This window comes from Capra hircus, chromosome 3 (assembly GCF_001704415.2).
Source record: "Capra hircus breed San Clemente chromosome 3, ASM170441v1, whole genome shotgun sequence".
In the NCBI taxonomy this organism is placed as follows: Eukaryota; Metazoa; Chordata; class Mammalia; order Artiodactyla; family Bovidae; genus Capra; species Capra hircus.
Genome location: NC_030810.1, coordinates 27,741,492 through 27,760,194, shown reverse-complemented (window position 1 = coordinate 27,760,194; position 18,703 = coordinate 27,741,492).

The following is an 18,703-nucleotide window of genomic DNA, read 5'->3' as shown; positions in this document are numbered from 1 at the left end:
CTTTTCCTAGTATACTCTGACATCCTTCAAATCCCATTTCAAAACTCACAATCTCTATAAAGTCTTCCTCAATCCTCATCCTTCCTCCTTCCCACAAGAACAAATTCCTCCCTCTGATTCCACAGCACTTTTCACAATCCTTTACTGTTATATATGGAAACAGAACTATGTTATTTAATATGATTCTTTATCCAAGGCAGAGATATTATTTTCATTTACGTACCTGGTGTCTAGCACAGGGCTTATCATGGGTAGGTGCTTGCATTTTCTCCTTGGGATGGCCCTGGGGCCTGTAACACATTAAGGATAAACACGAGCTGGAAAACCAGAAATGCCATTAAAAATTTTTTTATTTATTTTTAAATTGAAGAATAATTGCTTTACAGAATTTTGTTGTTTTCTGTCAAACTTCAGCATGAATCAGCCATAGGTATACATATATCCCCTCCCTCTTGAACCTCCCTCCCATCTCCCACCCCATCCCACCCCTCTAGGTTGATGCAGAGCCCCTGTTTGAGTTTAGAGCAAATTCCCATTGGCTATCTATTTTACATACGGTAATGTAAGTTTCCATGGTACTCTCTCCATACATCCCACCCTCTCCTCCCCTCTCCCCATGTCCTCAAGTCTGTTCTCTATGTCTGTTTCTCCATTGCTGCCCTGGAAATAAATTCTTTGGTACCATCTTTCTAGATTCCACATATATGCATTAGAATACAATATTTATCTTTCTGTTTCTAACTTACTTCACTCGGTATAATAGGCTCTAGGTTCACCCACCTCATTAGAACTGACTCACATATGTTTCTTTTTATGGCTGAGTGGTATTCCATCATGTAAATGTACCACAACTTCTTTATCCGTTCATAGGTTGCTTACATGTTCTAGCTATTGTGAATAGTGCTGGAATGAACATTGGGGTACATGTTTCTTTTTCAATTTTGGTTTCCTCGGGGTATATGCCTAGGAGTGGGGTTTCTGGGTCATATAGTGGTTTTATTTCTAGTTTTTAAAGGAATCTCCATACCATCTTCCATAGTGACTGTATCATTTTACATTCCCACCAACAGTGCAAGAGGGTTCCCTTTTCTCCAGCATTTATTGTCATATCTTTTTTTTCCCCTTGTAATGAAGAGTTCTAATATTTTATAAGGTTTACTGCCGGGAGCCAGCGTGAGGAATCCCACCCGTGACAAGGTCATGCGGCAGAGATCTGATGGGCAAGGCAAGTCAGATCTCAGGTTTTCGCCCTGGCATTTCCTGAGCATGTACCCCCCAAAATAAGAATCTGCCTGCTTTTCCACTCTTCTGACATTCTCTGGAAAAAGTCAATTCAGGGCTTTAGTCTTCTGCATTTGAAAGAGTGTTTCAATCCAAAAATCCCTCTGATGGCTTTCTAGCCTGCCTGCAGGACTTGTACAGCTGCGCAAGTGATTGTTCGAGGTCTCCTGACCGCAGGAGGCACAGGAAGCTTAAAACATCCTAGGAATGTAGGGGCTTCCGAAGAGTCAATATCATTAGAATAGGACTGATTAAAGGTTTCATTTGTTGAGCCAATACTTGCTGCCAAATTTTCATATCCTTTATTTTTAGATATAGTTGGTATATAGAAAAACAAGTAGTAGACCTGGTATTAGCAACATTAGATCTTTGAGTTAAGTACCTCTTCCCACTGTGCCTTTGTTCTATAGAGTTGTACCTTTAGTGCTTTAAGGAGATGCAGATTAAAGAAAAACACTTAGGGGAAACGAAATTAACATTCATTAAGGAAGAGAGCCAAAAAGTGTTAACAAACCTCTTGGCCAGAAGATAATGTAAATCACCTGAGACCTTTTGTATACAAATAGATATACAGAAAGAGTCTGGGCTGCTAACGCTACATAATTTTGTATTACCCATTGATCTCTATGTATAATCAAAAGTATAAAAGGCCTTGAAGGACGATAGAAGGGGAGCCAGTCGCTGGACTGGTTTCCCCTGTGTCTCCTCTTAACTCTAATTTCAGGCTGAATTCCCATCTGGGGCGTGGAGGCTCACTATGTCTACTTACTTGTCCCGGCTTTTAAGATCCGTGAGAGAGAGCCCAAGGCGGGGCACTCTCCGATATTCAAACGGGCGCCGGCGGCCTAACGTAGATGGTACAAGCTCCTTGTCTGGAACTTTATTGGTTTTCCATGTAACCCAAGTTAATCAGCCTCTTCTCTCCACTTAATTTTCCTACTACACTATTTCTTCCTAATCTAATCTTATATTAATAAATAAATAAGTTTTCCCTCGTCAACGCTGTCGCCGCTTCGAATTCCCTGGATCCACCGGGGCTGGACCCTGGCAGTTTACTCTCTAAGTAACTTTCAAATGTGCAATACAATGTTATTAACTATAGTCACCATGCTGGACATTACATCCCCATGACTTACTTGTATTATAACTGGAAAGTGAAAGTGAAAGTAAAGTTGCTCAGTCGTGCCCGACTCTTTGTGATCCCATGGACAGTAGCCTGCACCAAGCTCCTCCATTCATGGGATTTTCTAGGCAAGAGTACTGGAGTGGGTTGCTGTTTCCTTCTCCAGTTACAACTGGAAGGTTGTACCTATTGACCTCCTTGACTCGTTTTGCCCACCCTCCAACCCCCTGCCCTCTGGCAACAATTACTCTCTTCTTTTTATCTATGATCTTGATTTTTTGTCTGTTTTCTTTTGTTTTTTAGATTCCACACATACATGAGACCATGTGGTATTTGTCTTTCTCTGTCTGACTTACTTCACTTAGCATAATACCTTCTAGGTCCATCCATGTTGTTACAAATGGCAAGATTTCTTTCTTTTTTATGGCTAAGTACTGCTCCATATTTATTTTTTATTTATCCATATCTTCTTTCTCCATTCATCCGTCTATGGACACTTAGGTTTGTTTCCATATCTTGGCTATTGGAAATAGTACTGCAATGAACGTAGGGGTGCATATACCTTTACAAATAAATTAGTGTTTTCATTTTCTTTAGGTTTATACAAAGAAGTAGAACTGCTGGATCAAATGGTAGTTCTATTTTTAAAAATTTGAGAAACCTCCATATTGTTTTCCATAGTGGTTGCACCAATTTACATTTCCTTCCAGCAGTGCATGAGAGTTCTTTCTTTTTCCCAATATGCTTTCTTGTGCTTGCTCTCTACAAGATGGCAGAGTAGGACACGTGTTCATCTTCTCACTTCAAGAAAACGAAAACTGCAACTTGTTGCTGAACAGAACAGTTTCTAGGACTACCAAAAAGAGATGTCCTTTCCATCATAGGGGACTGGAATGAAAAAGTAGGAAATCAGGAGATACCTAGAGTAACAGGCAAGTTTGGCCTTGGGGTACAAAATGAAGCAGGGCAAAGGCTAGCAGATTTTTGCCAAGAGGACGTGTTGGTCATAGCAAACACCCTCTTCCACAAGAGATGGCTTTACACATGGATATCACCAGATGGTCAATACTGAAATCAGATTGATTATATTCTTTGCAGTCAAAGATGGAGAAGCTCTATACAGTCAGCAAAAACAAAATCAACAGGTTCCTATGGCTCATCCTGAACATCTCATTGCAAAATTCAGATTGAAGAACAAAGGGAAAACCACTAGACCATTCAGGTATGACCTAATCTCCTATGATTATACAGTGGAAGTGACAAACAGATTCAAGGGATTAGATCTGATAGAGTGCCTGAAGAACTATGGATGGATGTCTGTAACATTGTATAGAAGGTAGTGATCAAAAGCACCCCAAAGAAAAAGAAATGCAAAAAGGCAAAACGGTTCTCTGAGGAGGCCTTAAAAACAGCTGAGAAAAGAGGAGACATAAAAGGGAAAGGAGAAAAAGATAGATATACCCATCTGAATGCAGAGTTCCAGAGAATAGCAAGGAGAGAGATAAGAAAGCCTTTTTGAGTGAACAATGCAAAGAAATAGAGGAAAACTATAAAATGAGAAAGACTAGAGATCTCTTTAAGAAAATTAGAGATACCAGGGGAACATTCCATGCAATGATGAGCACAATAAAGGACAGAAGCATTATGAACCTAACAGAAACAAAAGATATTTAGAAGAGATGGCAAGAATACACAGAAGAGCAATGCAAAAAAAAAAAAAAGCCTTAATTATCCAGAAACCACAGTGGTGTGAATACACACCCAGAGCCAAACATCTTGGAGCATGAAGTCAAGTGGGCATTAGAAAGCATCACTACGAACAAAGCTAGTGGAGGTGATGGAATTTCAGTTGAGCTATGGCAGAAAATGAAGAAGAGCTAAAGATCCTTTTGATGAGGGTGAAAGAGGAGACTGAAAAGCTGGCTTAAAACTCAATATTCAAAAAACTAAGATCATGGCATCTGGTCCCATCACTTCATGGCAAATAGATGGGGAAACAATGAAAACAGTGACAGACTTTATTTTCTTGGGCTCCAGAATCACTACAGATGGTGACTAAAGCCATGAAATTAAAAGACGCTTGCTCCTTGGAAGAAAAAAATTATGACCAACCTAGACAACATGTTAAAAAGCAGAGACGTTACTTTGCCAACAAAGGTCCATCTAGTCAAAGCTATGGTTTTTCCAGTAGTCATATATGGATGTGAGAAGTGGGGCATAAACAAGCTGAGCTCCGAAGAATGGATGCTTTCGAACTGTGGTGTTGGAGAAGACTCTTGGGAGTCCCTTGGACTGCACAAGGAGATCAAACCAGTCAATAATAAAGGAAATCAGTCCTGAATATTCATTGGAAGGACTGATGCTGAAGCTCCAATACTTTGGCCACTTAATGAGAAGAGCCAACTCATTGGAAAAGACCCTGATGCTGGGAAAGATTGAAGGCAGGAGAAGAAGAGGAACAACCGAAGATGAAATTGTTGGATGGCATCACGGACTCAAAGGACATGAGTTCGAACAAATTCCAGTAGTTGGTGATGGACAGGGAAGCCTGGCATGCTGCAGTCCATAGGGTCGCAAAGAGTTGGACATAACTGAGCAACTGAACTGACTGAACTTGCTATTTACCAAGTACTTTTTAAATAAATTCAATTTATTTATTATTTATTTTTGGCTGTGTTTTTGTTGCTTCTTGGGATTTTCTCTAGTTGCTAAAGCAGGGGTTACTCTTCAGCTGCAGTGTATGGGTTTCTCATTAAAGTGGCTTCTCTTGTTGCTGAGCACAGGCTCTAGGGCACCCAGTTCAGTTGCTCAGTCATGTCGATTCTTTGCAACCCCATGGACTGCAGCACGCCTGGCTCCCCTGTTCAGGGCACCCAGGCTTCAGGAGTTGTGGTTCACAGGCTTCAGAGAACAGGCTCAACAGTTGTAGTGCACAGGCTTAGCTGCTCAGGGCTATGTGGCTCTTCCTGGACCAGGGATCAAACCTGCGTCTCCTGCATTGGTAGGCAGATTCTTTACCACTGAGCCACCAGGGAAGCCCTGCCAGGTACTTCTTAAAACCCTAGACTTCTTCATAATGAAGTCAAACTATTTAGCCTAGCACACCTTTGTGATCTTGTTCCCAATTTCTTCTCTGACCCTCTTCATGGGTGAATGCAAATCTTTGCTAAAATGTTATGTTATTTTATACCTCTTCTTGTTGTTCTTACTTGGCCTTATTCAACTTTTATACTTGTTCCTAACTTCCCCTCCCACAGAGAAGCCTTCCTTGCCCTTGACTGAACAGCCTGGCTGAGCCCTCACACCCCCTGTCCCATTTAAAGCACCCCAAATCCAACATTTATCCTATCCTTTGTTGTTGCTGTTCTTTTGTTTTCCCTCTTCACCAAGCTCAATGCCTGGCACAGAGTAGAAGTTCAACAAATAGCAGCTGATTGAATGAATCAGAATCGGCTGAGAACAGATTTAAGAAGATTTTGAGCACCAGAATTACCTGGGTCACTTATCAAAACTATGAATGCCTGAGCCCTACCCTTAGAAATTCTGATTCAGTAGATCTAGTGTGGGGGCTGAGAGTCCACACTTCACAAAATCTCATAGGTAATTCTAATGTACAGTCTGGTTAAGATCAACTGTTCTAAACCTTTGCTCTTCAAAGTGCAGCCAGTGGACTGGAATCACCTGAAGGCTAGTTAGAAGTGGAGCTCTCAGGCTCCATCCCAGAAATACAGAACACAGAATTTTCATTTTAACAAGATCCTCAGCTGATTTGTAGATATATTTGCATTTGGGAAACAGTGGTCTCTTCCACTGGACCAGTTCCACCTGCATCATACAAAGATATATTTGTCAATGACATTCATTACTTTGTAATTTTCAAAGCACATTTCAAATAGTGAAAGGAAAAGCAACCAAAATTATTGACTGCCATCCTCTGCTGTGTGCTGTACCAATGTTATGTCATTTAACGCTCACAACAATCCTTTGAAACAGGCATGGGTCACGATACCCAGAACTCTAAGAGTTAAACCTAAGAAATCTATCCAGGATAGGTTCTCAAATCAGATATATGTAAAGACACCCTACCAAGTGTGACTAAAGTCACACGATTAACATGTACCTTCCCGAAGGGTCACCGTGAACATGTTAGTTGCTCAGTCATGTCCGACTCTTTGCAACCCCATGGACTGTAGCCCACCAGGCTCCTCTGTCCATGGAATTCTCCAGGCAAGAATACAGGAGTGGGTTGCCATTCCCTTCTCCAGGGGATCTTCCCCATCCAGGGATTGAACTCACGTCTCCTGCATTGCAGGCAGATTCTTTACCATCTATGCTGCTGCTGCTAAATTGCTTCAGTCGTGTCCAACTCTGTGCAACCCCAGAGACAGCAGCCCACCAGGCTCCCCTGTTCCTGGGATTCTCCAGGCAAGAACACTGGAGTGGGCTGCCATTCCCTTCTCCAGGGGATCTTCCTCACCCAGGGATTGAACCTAGGTCTCCTGCATTGCAGGCAGATTCCTTACCATCTATACTGCTGTTCATATTCTTTGGCCCAGAGAATCCAAAGTTCTTTGGGTCAACTTCAGAGTGCCATTTAAATCGATCTTTCACCATATTTTTGCCAGAGAAAACGCAACCAAGGCGCCTCTATGATGCTCCTAATATTAGATTATCAGAATTTCCACCTGCTTCACATGGCTTCTTTAATTAGCAGAACGTGACAGGAGAAGGCGGCCTGAACCATGATATAGAGGTCACCCGCCTGGCGTGCTGGGATTCATGGGGTCGCAAAGAGTCGGACACAGCTGAGCGACTGAACTGAACTGAACTGAACATTGTGTTTAGAGGTCGCCTGATAATTTGAAATGGTGTGATGCGAGATGCTAATAAAGCTTGACATTATGTGTACAATTTTAAAATAAGGCAACTCTCCTGAATTAAAAACTGTTAATCAGGACCCACAGCTTCAAGGCTAGCTCTGCAAATCTGTTGTAAGCTATGTTTACATTCCTGCCACACGGTGGCGCCACCTTAGCCGAGAAACAGAAATCCTAACAGGGTCCATGTTGTCTGAAGGAGACATACTCTAGAATGTCTTTTAATAACTGTGGTGGTTTTTATTTCGTTTTTGTGTTCTAAAATCCCTTTAAATATCTTATAATAATGTTATCCAAACATTCCATAACCAGTGGTGCTGCTGAGAATTCTGAAAAACGTGGCCAGAGATCAGTTACAATGGAAAGAAGGTTAGAGGTGATCTAAAAAACAAAACAAAACAAAACAAACAAACAGAAAAAACCTGCTATTCAAGTTGCAAAGAGCACACCATAAAATATTGGCAGTGATACTGAGAATACAGAAAGCAAAAGTATGCTACAGGGACTGTAGATTGATGCTTTCCTGGAATGGATTTCCTTAAAAAGTATTCCTAAGGGAAAAGGAGCCCTGAATGATGGGCACTTGGATTCCTGCCCTGGGTGGAAAGGACTTGTTTATCTCCTGTTCTTAGCCATGTGCTGGGAGATCCGAAATGACCAGACTCTGGATTAGCTGTTGTTTTGTTAAGCAGTTAGGGCATGGACTATGTAGTGAGACAGTCTGAGTTCCAATCCTGCTCCCGAAAGTGTGATCCTGGGCAAGCCGTAAGTCTGTAAAATGGGCACTTGACTGCCCAGCTCATGGGGCTATTGTGTGAGAGCTAAATGGTGACAATCTAGTTGGGGCTTTGCACAGTGTTTGGGGGCAGAGAAAATGCTCATTAAATGTTGGCCATCCTGCTTCTCCTCAGCATCCCCTTATCCCTGCTTAGGGTTCTGCCAAATTCCTAGGAGATGGAGCATTCTCACCCCCAAGAGAATTCTTTCCCCTTCATCTCTCTTTATATCTGACATGTAACTGACCTTGCATGTCCTGGAAAATCAGTATATTATTCTGTTCTTTGCCAGTCCCATTTTGAAAATCCATGGGAAAACTTTTGAATTTTTCTGCAATTGTAGGAAAGGCTATCATAACCCTGGGAATCAAGACTGGCAAGATGTTGGCAGAGTCTTCAGGGACCAGTCCCTCCCCTTTGCTACATCTACCCTTCCTTCTCTGGGCTTCTCTGACCACCTCCTCCCTTTCCTGGTGCCTTCACATGGACCTGCTGTCTGAAACACAGAAACCCATGAGCCAGCCCAGAGTTCTCCTCATCCCCTGCATCAAACCTCAGAGATCTGGGCTCCATCAGAAACTTTCTTACTCCCCCTCCTCTGGAGGACCTGTTTCATGTGGGGGAAATAGGATATTTTAGGGATGAGTAAAAGGGTAATAGAGGCTAAGAGGGGATTATAGGGGCCCTTCTCCCCCTCCTTGAAGTAGTATTTACATGGGAAGACTTGAGGGCAAATTTTGAGGGCTGGGAGTAGAGATTGCTCTGGACTGGGAACCTCTAACCTGAGGTCCCTCAGGCAACTGGACAAGTCCGTAAGAGGAAGAGTGGGAGGGTGACGCCTGAGAGTTTCAGCTCTGTCTCCTGAAAGGTTTTAGCTACCAAACTGCATTTTAAAAACCATCTATTGGGCTTCCCTGGTGGCCCAGTGGTTGAGAATCCGCCTTGCAGCGGAGGGGACAATGGTTCAATCCCTGGCCCGGGAAGATTCCGCACGCGTCGGGGCACCTAAGCTGGTGCACCAGGACTACTGAGCCCGCATACGCTAGAACTCAACAAGGGGAGCCACCAGAGTGAGAGGCCACGCACCACAACCAGAGAGTAGGCCCCACAGCAGTAAAGAGGGCCTGTGTGCAGGCTGGGAACGCTCCGGAAAGGGCCCCGGAGACCTGAACAGATGCCCTGAACTCCGTCACTGATTGGCCGTGTGACCTTGAACTAGTCGCCCCTTTCAACCCCATTTTGGAAAGTGAGGGGGTCTGACAGCGGGGTCTCTGTGATCCTGATGAGGGTTGCCTCCTCCTGATGCTATCACGTCCCCTCTGCCATCTCGAGCCCCCGAGAGACACGCAGTTCTCTCTCCTGTAGATCCTTGTACCACGTCCAGCATAAAGTACATACTTGGTATATTATGAGTGAAAGACCAAAAGCTGATGGAGCATCTACATGTACCAAGCACTGTGCCAGGGATGCTAGTGAACATTATGTATAATTCTGACAACACCTTGAGGGAGGGGTTTTTAAAATTTTAGTGCAAGAAATCAAGTTGATCACACCTTTTGGTTCTGGTGGGTGTGTGCTGAGTTGTGTCCGACTCTTTGCAACCCTGTGGACTATAGCCTGCCTGCCAGGCTCCTCTGTCCACAGAATTTTCCAGACAAGAATACTGGAATGGGTTGACATTTCCTCCTCCATGGTATGGCCCATTATTGTCATTGGTCTCTGCAATGTTATTTTCTGGTTTTATTTTTCCCCCCGCATCATTAATCTCCATTCATAGGCATCCATTCTAGTGCCTTTGATACAGATCTATAAATAGGCAAGTATCCTTGTAAAATATATTGTTTCATGTTTGCTTCTGTCTTGCCTGGAAAGTCCCATGGATGGAGAAGCCTGGTGGGCTATAGTCCACGGAGTCGCAAAGAGTCGGACCCGACTGAGTGACTTCACTTTCACTTTTCACTTTCTGTCTTTTTTATTCATGTCTGTGGTATTGTGATACATGTTCTGCCCCTTAGGTCTTTCCCCAACTCTGTTTTGAAGGATCATTCCTGTTGCTATATGTGTGTCTAGTCGGCTGCTTACATCTACTCTCAGAAACCCTGTAGCCACACCCCCCACAGTTTACTTACCCTTTTCTCTGGTGGTGAAAACCTTCACTTCCCTTTGCCATCTGCCATCACAGACACCACCACGGAGACAGAGGGGTGGAGTGAGACTCCCCTCCAACATGTCTCCTTATTCATACACCTATAAGAGAACTTCTCTGAGCTGTATCCAAGAGCAGGATTGCTGGGTCACAGGGCACATGCAAAGTAGAAATTTTAGTGCCAGTTTTAGAGCTGAGAAAACAACACTTAGCTCACACAAAGAGAAACTGGGGATCTAGGATGCATTTCCAGGATTTCTGCCTCCAGATCCTGGGCTAGTTCCAGGGGGCCTTTATAAATAACCACATCTGGTCCAATCAACTCAGCAAGTAGGTTCCCTATTGTGTGGCTGTCAATGATGAACTCAGATAACCGACTGGGTTGTCTAGACATCTTGGCATTTGCTATTAAGAGTGTACTCACCATGCTGGGTACATTGCCCTGAGACTGTGGCTTGAGAAACTCTTGCTTCTTTGTGTTACTAACAATCTCTTGCATGTCACAGCAACAAGCAGTTAAAAGCATGTCCCATGTGTATTGCCTTACTTCTCATAAGGACCCTGTGAGGGAGGAACAATCATCATTTCCATTTTACAGTGAAGGAAACTGAGATTCAGTGTCATTTCTCTGTAAAGTGACAGAGCTGGGAAGCAGACCCAGGCCTTGGAGCCCAAGTCTGGTGTAATTTCCACCATGTCAGAGCCGATAGCCTAGGAAAACCAACCTGTCCTGCACAGTCAGGCATTTGGATGAGATCACAAAAGCTCAGAACTTTGTAAATCCTGTCTGCAATTGTTTGGCCTTCAGCAGAGCCAGCTCCAGCAAGGAGAGAGCCCTGCTGGCACACAGAAGGGAGAGGGATGTGGCACCAGGGAGAGCAACCTGAGTGGCCATTACAGAGCTACGTGCTCCACGCTGTGTCCGCTGGGGGCAGCAAGGCGCTGTGCCCTGTACCAATAAGGGAACCATCTGGCTTTGCTCTCTGACTCTCTCCTCAGACAGTGAGAATCACCACTGATGTTCACAGAATCTCTCTGCTTTTGAGGACTTCCATGACAAATACCTTGAGTTTATTTTATTCCATCCCAGTGAGCTTGCAAAGCTGTGTAACTTTTTAAAATGTCATTCCACTTGACATTTACTAATTACTCTTTGCCAGGAAGGGTGCTCAGCCCTGGGATTTTATTTATTTATTTTTAAATCTTTAAAAATCTCTTTTACTTCATCCTGAGGCATGTGAGATCTTAGTTCCACCACCAGGAATTGAACTCACATCTCCAGCACTAAAGGTGCAGGGACACCTCTTTGTGTGCAATCAGAAGCAGCAATCAGCCATCAGAGCACAGCCCCCTGGTACTTGAAGGACCTCTCTGTCTCCAGTAAGCTGCTCCAGGAACCCATGCATAGCTGTCTACTAGGAGCCTGGGATGGAGGATGGACAGTTGCTACTGTGCGAAGAGCTGACATTGACCCAAATTAACTGCCGTTTACCACCCAAGCCTGGAACTGACTTCAGAGCACCATAACAGGTACATCAGATGGATCCTGCCAGAGCAATTGCTGTCTAGGCTGGAAGATAGATTACGGGTGTTTTAGTGTGCTCTGTCCACAGAACCCCTTCTTGTGTTTAGTCTTCAAGCATTGCTTGGTACAGTAGATGGACTGAGCAGAAAGAACACTCAGGCAGTGGGAACAGAGTGTGCAGGACAGACAAGAAAGGCCATGGGCATGCTGGGGAGGTGACAGGAATTTCAGTAGGAGTGAGGTAAGGGAAGGAGGAACAGGAAGGAACAGTAAAGAGAGAAGGGGACAAGAACAGCCTTTGCCCTTTGTAATGAGTACATTCTCATGGCACAGTTCCTGCTGATGTGCAAACTCAAACTTTTATTGGAGCATAGAATATGCTATGACCAACCAAAGGCTTTGACCTCGAAATGTTGAGTAAACTTTACTTGTTCAACTTATCTAAACACAGCTATAAAAAGAGCTAAACAGAGCTTGAAAAGGATGTTCTGAATTTTAAAAAGCATGGGGCAGGGCAGAGTCAGAAGAACCTCCTGCTGCTTTCAGGGAAATTGTCTTCTCCCGGCTTTGGAACTGATGACTGCCACCTTGCATAGTTAACAGAAGTGAAAGATCCTGTGGTGCTCGTGTCTCATGGGTACAGCAGCCTCTCAAGAACCTCTTCTGAGGCTATTTCCTGCAGGCCTGCTGTCTTCCTCATCTCTGCTGCCTCCAGGCTCTCTCACCAGTAACCACCCCAAAGCCTGTTTATCCATAGCCTAAACAACCAAGAACATCAAGGAACCGTACGTTGTTGATGGTATGAGAGCCTTTTGCATTGCATTTTATGAGCAATAAATAATAAGAAGACATGCTCCTGTTAGACACTTAGTCCAGAAATAGTCCCCTGGGTGGGTGTAGCCCCAGAACTGGCACCATCCAACTGCTACTCATTTTGTGTGGCACTCAGGAGTTTCCACAACATTTGTGCAATTATAACATGCCATCTGCATCTTTAAGAATCATTAAGTTCTGTCAAGTGAGGACCGTATCTGAGGGCATTCAGATCCTCTGACTGAGTCAACCAGAAAGTTCAATGAACTAGAAAGCTCCATTTTCCAAATAATTCAGAATAACCAAGATTTCATTGGAATCTCTCTAAAAGTAAATATTCTGGACTGACTCCCCAGAATTTAATCTATGAACTTGGAGTTATAACAGCGCACTTCATCTTCACCTAGAGGGCTTTTCATTCACTAGTCAATAATTTAGTTAGCATGTCAGCTCAGATGGTAAAGAATCTGCCTGCAATGTGGGAGACTCAAGTTTGATCTCTGGGTTGGGAAGATCCCCTGGAGAAAGGAATGGCACCCCACTCCAGTAGTCTTACCTGGAGAATCCCAGGGACAGAGGAGCCTGGTGGGCTACAGTCCATGGGGTCACCAAGAGTCAGACGTGACTAATGCTTTCACTTTTTCCACTTTTCCATGTGCCAGGCACTGCTCTGGTTGTAGTAGTTCAACTTTCTAGGCAACAGACATAACCAAGGGGCAAGGGCTTAAGTGCACTCAGCTGAGCAGAATGAGGAGACTGCACTGTGGAAATAAACAAAGACCACCCAAGTGAGAACAAACAGCGGCTGATTCTGAGCTTGCTATAGCAAGGGAGTCATCCATGATCCTTTGCATTTGACAGAGACTCAAAGCCAAGCAAGGGGGGAACCTCCCCTGGAGGTCCAGTGGTTAGGACTGTGCACTCTCACTGCTGAGGTCCTGCGTTCAATCCCTTGTTGAGGAACTAAAATCCCACGTGTGGCATGATCGAAACAAAAATTTTAAAACAGGGAGGATGATAGGTTTGTTATGAAAAAAAGTGAGATCTTTGGGGGTAATCTGATTGGAGGTTGTTGGCAAAGGGGAGTGGAAACAGCTGACTAGAAGTGGGGGCGTCTTTACCCAATTGGTTTGGGAAGCAAATTTGGATTTCTCTGGCTAGTCCTGAGTTGGAAGTGGGGGCAAAGATTAGAAAAGCTGACTCTTATTGACCCGGTCCTAAATGTTTGGACCTGATTGCTGCGGAGGTTGTGGGTAAGAGCTCAATTGTCAGCTATTGTCAATTTGTTGCCATCGTCTGTTTATATATTCGATCTCTCAGTACAAACACACACCCCCAATTTTCAGTTTCATTTTTGTTTTCAGATTTTTCGAGACACTGATCAAATGTGACACTGTTTCTCTCATCAGTTCTTTCTCCAATAACCATCATCTGTTCTGATGTTTCAGCTTGGTTTCCCTCCCCCAAGTTTCCGAATTCTCTTAAGTGGCTTGTAATGCGTTGAATAGTAGCCCCTCAAAAAGAAATGTCTGCATCCTCCCTGTAATCTGTGAATATGACCTTATTTGGTAAAAGGATACTTGCAGATATAATTAAATTAGGGATTTTTAAGATGAGGAGATTATTCTCAGTTGTCTGGGTGGATCCTAAATCCAATGTCAAGTGTCCTTATGAGTGAGTCAGAGGGGGACCACACAGACAGAGGAGAAGCAATGTGAAGACAAAGACTGGAGAGATGGGGGCGCAGAGCAAGGAGTGCCGAGGATTGCTGGCCGCCACCAGAAGTCCGGAGAGAGGCTTGATTCTCCAGTGGATTCTGCCCTGTAGTCTCTGGGGGTGGAATGGTCCTGCTGACACTTTGATTTAGGACTGCTGGCCTCCAGAACAGTGGAAGCGTACATTTCGCTTTTTGAAGCCACTGACTTTGCAGTGATTTTTAAGCCATGTTTCTGTGCCGTGCTTGTGCTCTGTCATGTCCAGCTCTTTGTGACCCTGCGGACTATAGCCCGCCAGGCTCTGCTGTGCATGGGATTCTCCAGGCAAGAGTACTGGAGCAGCTTGCCATTTTCTTCTCCAGGGGATGTTCCCAATCCAGGGATCAAACCCATATCTCTTGCATCTCCTGCATTGGCAGGCGTCTGGACTCTTTACCACTGCACCACCTGGGAAGCCCCACAGCAGCCACAGGAAAAGAATATAGTCACCCAAAGGAAGACGTTACTTTTGTTCATGTGAAATAGTTGTGTGATTTTCAATACTATGCTTATATAAACACTGTTAAAACCACCTAAATTTTTTTCAAAAGAAACAAACAAAAAAAATGCCTATGATCTTCACCAGGCATATTGATTCTATTTCTTCATATTCTCTTCCATTCATTAGACTTATGAGTATTGTTAAGCTAGTATTTGCAATTCTTTATTTTCATTCAACTTCAGAACAGAGACACTGTCCCAGGGGGCCCCATGTCTTCACCATTGTGTTCATGCTCATATTTCACAGAGTGAAGCTGCAAGCCTAAATTACTTAATCATATCCCTATTGTTATGTATCTAGGCTGTTTCCAAACTTCTTGTTACAGATAATGTTGCAGTGAAGAGTAATAGCAATAATACCACCATTTGCGCTGCCATGATGCCATGTGCCCAGACAGTTCCCTTTATGTGTGGATTTTTCTGGCTGTGCTATGAGGCTGGCAGGGAATTTCCCCTCTAGGTGATTTTATCTAATCCTCTCAATCAAGAATTCTTTGAAGCGAGAGAGATTTTGAGGGGAGAGATGGATATTACAGGCGAAGAAAATGGGGCTCTAAGAGGTAAATCAACATGTCCCCAAAGGCCCATAAAATTAGGAAGCAAGGGAGCCTGGGGTGGGATTTGGTTTGTCTCCAAAGCTCATACTTTGTCATTAAGCCATACTGCCTCCCAAAAGTTAGTGCAAATAACATTTTTAACTTGCATCATATCCTCAAACTATGTTCCCAGGAGTGAGATGACAAAAGTCAGGGATTAAATGCTTATCATGAATTAAAAATACTCTATCATACTACCCGGGCAAAAATTTTGAAACAAATCAAATTTTCTACTATCAGGGATTACTCAACTAAACTGTGAAACAGCGATATAATATACTATATAGAAGCCACTAGAAAGGCCTTGGGGAAATTTAGGTTATTCATATGAAAAGATGTTTATAATATATTAAATTAAGAAGCAGCATATACAATAGTTAAAACGTAGAAGCCACCCAAGTGTCCATTAACAGATGAATGGATAAGCAAAATGTGGTATATACGTATGATGGAATATTATTCAGCCTCAAAAAAGAAAGAAAAATTTTCAATATGCTACAACATGGATGAACCTTGAGGACAAGATATTAAGGGAAATAAGCCGGTCACATGATTCCACTTATATGAGGTTCCTAGAACAGTCAGACTCATGGAAGTAGAAAGTAGAATGGTAGTTGCTGAGGGCCGGCGGGAGGGGAGAATGGGGAGTCACTGTCCAAAGGTCACAGAGTTGTGGTTTTACAAGATGAAAAGAGTGCTAAAGATGGACAGGAGCAATAATTGCACAACTAAATGAATGTACTTAATACCACTAAACTGTACAGTTAAAAACTATCAGTTCCCTGGTGGCCCAGTGGTTAGAACTCTATGATGTCACTGCCCGGGGTCCAGATTCAATCCCTGCTCAGCAACTAAGATTCCACAAGCTTCATGGCACAGCCAAACAAATTTTAAAAAACGGTTATGATGGTAAATTATATTTTATGTGCCCTTTACCACAATTTTTAAAAACAAAATAGAAAGCAGTGTATATATGATCCAGCAATTCTACTTTGGGGTATATACCAAAAGAATTGAAAGCAGAGATTCAAACAGATGTTTGTACACCAACATTCATATCAGTGTTATTCACAAGAACCAAAAAAAGTGGAAGCAACCCAAATGTTCATGGATGGATAAGTAGATAAAATATGGTGTACAACAGAATATTACTCAGCCTCAAAAAAGAGGGACATTTTGACACATGCTACAACATGGATGAACCTGGAGGACACTGTGCTAAGTGGAATAATCCAGTCACAAAAAGACAAATATTATATGATTCCACTTGTACAAGGTACTTAGACTCCGAAAGTAAAGTGATGGTGGCCAGGGGCTGTGAAAGAGTGGAATGGAGAGCTGGTGTTCAGTGGGTACAGAGTTTCAGTTGGGAAAGATGAATGAAAATATTCCGGAAATGGAAGGTGCTGATGGCACACCCGTGTGCAAGTGCTTAATGCCGCAGAACCACACACTTCAGTTCAGCTCAGTTCAGCCGCTCAGTGTCCGACTAGGTGGTTACAAGAGTACATTTTGTGTTATGCATATTTTAACACAAAGGAAAAAGAAACAAAGAAGCAATATGAAAGCTTTTGCAAAAAACTAAAGGCAGATCAGTCCTGCCTGTTCATTGAAAGGACTGATGCTAAAGGTGAAACTCCAATACTTTGGCCACTTCATGCAAAGAATAGACTCATTGGAAAAGACCCTGATGCTCGGAGGGATTGGGGGCAGGAGGAGAAGGGGACGACAGAGGTTGAGATGGCTGGATGACATCTCCAACTCGATGGACGTGAGTCTGAGTGAACTCCGAGTGTCGGTGATGAACTGGGAGGACTGGCGTGCTGCGATTCATGGGGTCGTAAAGAGTTGGACACGACTGAGCGACTGAACTGAACTGAACTGAAAGGCAGAAAAATGTTTGGGAGTATAAACTGAAAAGCTATTTCTGGGTGTTAAAATACAGGATATTTTAGTGTTTTTCTTACTTTTCAACAATAAGCATGTATTCTTTGAAGCATTTTCTTTTTTAGTTGGAAAAAGGAAGGAAACAGGCAGTAGAGGTACAGACTCAGTGACGGGCAGCGTTGGGAGGGTAGAGCGCACCCCCACCCATGTGATGTGGGCCGCCCCTCTGCCCCTTGGGTGCAAGACCCTCATCTGGGCAAGGACTAGTTCAGGCATTGATCGATGGAACGTAACTGACTTTAGTGGTCTTCATGTAGGTCCCCCCATGGAGGAGTAGGTCAGGACGATGAGTTTGAATGCTGGGCCCAATGACTGCCCGTTGCCATGGCATTTTACTTCTGCAGTAAGGTCAAGGGGCCTGTGGGCTCAGGCTTTTTCTGTGCCTTGGTTATTGTGAGCAGTTCTGCTGGGGGCGGGGGCGGTGGGGGCAGATATCTCTTTGAGACAGGAATTTTGTCTTTTTTGGATATATTTAACTTCTTGATGCTCTTTATTGGATATTTAAATTGTGTAAGCTCTATCTTCCCCAACTGCCTCTAGAAGGCAGCAATCTTTGCTGGAACTTTCTGGAAGCCCTGGTAAGGGAAACCACAGAAGAGATTAGTTTAATCAAACATGTTAGACTTCAGTGTCTCTGCTGGATTCCTGTGAGCCTATCCCAGCAACATGGGAATATCTGAGTGGGAAATCCTTTCAAATTGCATTTTGTCTTGGGTTTTCATCATGAGATTTTCCCAGACACCAGGTCTTCCTGTCTCATGGACGCAGTTTCACTACTGAAAATAAAAACTCAGTAAGATAACCTCAGATATGCAAATGACACCACCCTTATTGCAGAAAGTGAAGAGGAGCTAAAAAGCCTCTTGATGAAAGTGAAAGAGGAGAGTGAAAAAGTTGACTTAAAGCTTAACATTCAGAAAACGAAGATCATGGCATCCGGTCCCATCACTTCATGGGAAATAGATGGGGAAACAGTGGAAACAGTGTCAGACTTTATTTTTTGGGGCTCCAAAATCACTGCAGATGGTGACTGCAGCCATGAAATTAAAAGACGCTTACTCCTTGGAAGAAAAGTTATGACCAACCTAGATAGCATATTCAAAAGCAGGGACATTACTTTGCCGACTAAGGTCCGTCTAATCAAGGCTATGGTTTTTCCTGTGGTCATGTATGGATGTGAGAGTTGGACTGTGAAGAAGGCTGAGCACCGAAGAATTGATGCTTTTGAACTGTGGTGTTGGAGAAGACTCTTGAGAGTCGCTTGGACTGCAAGGAGATCCAACCAGTCCATTCTAAAGGAGATCAACCCTGGGATTTCTTTGGAGGGAATGATGCTAAAGCTGAAACTCCAATACTTTGGCCAC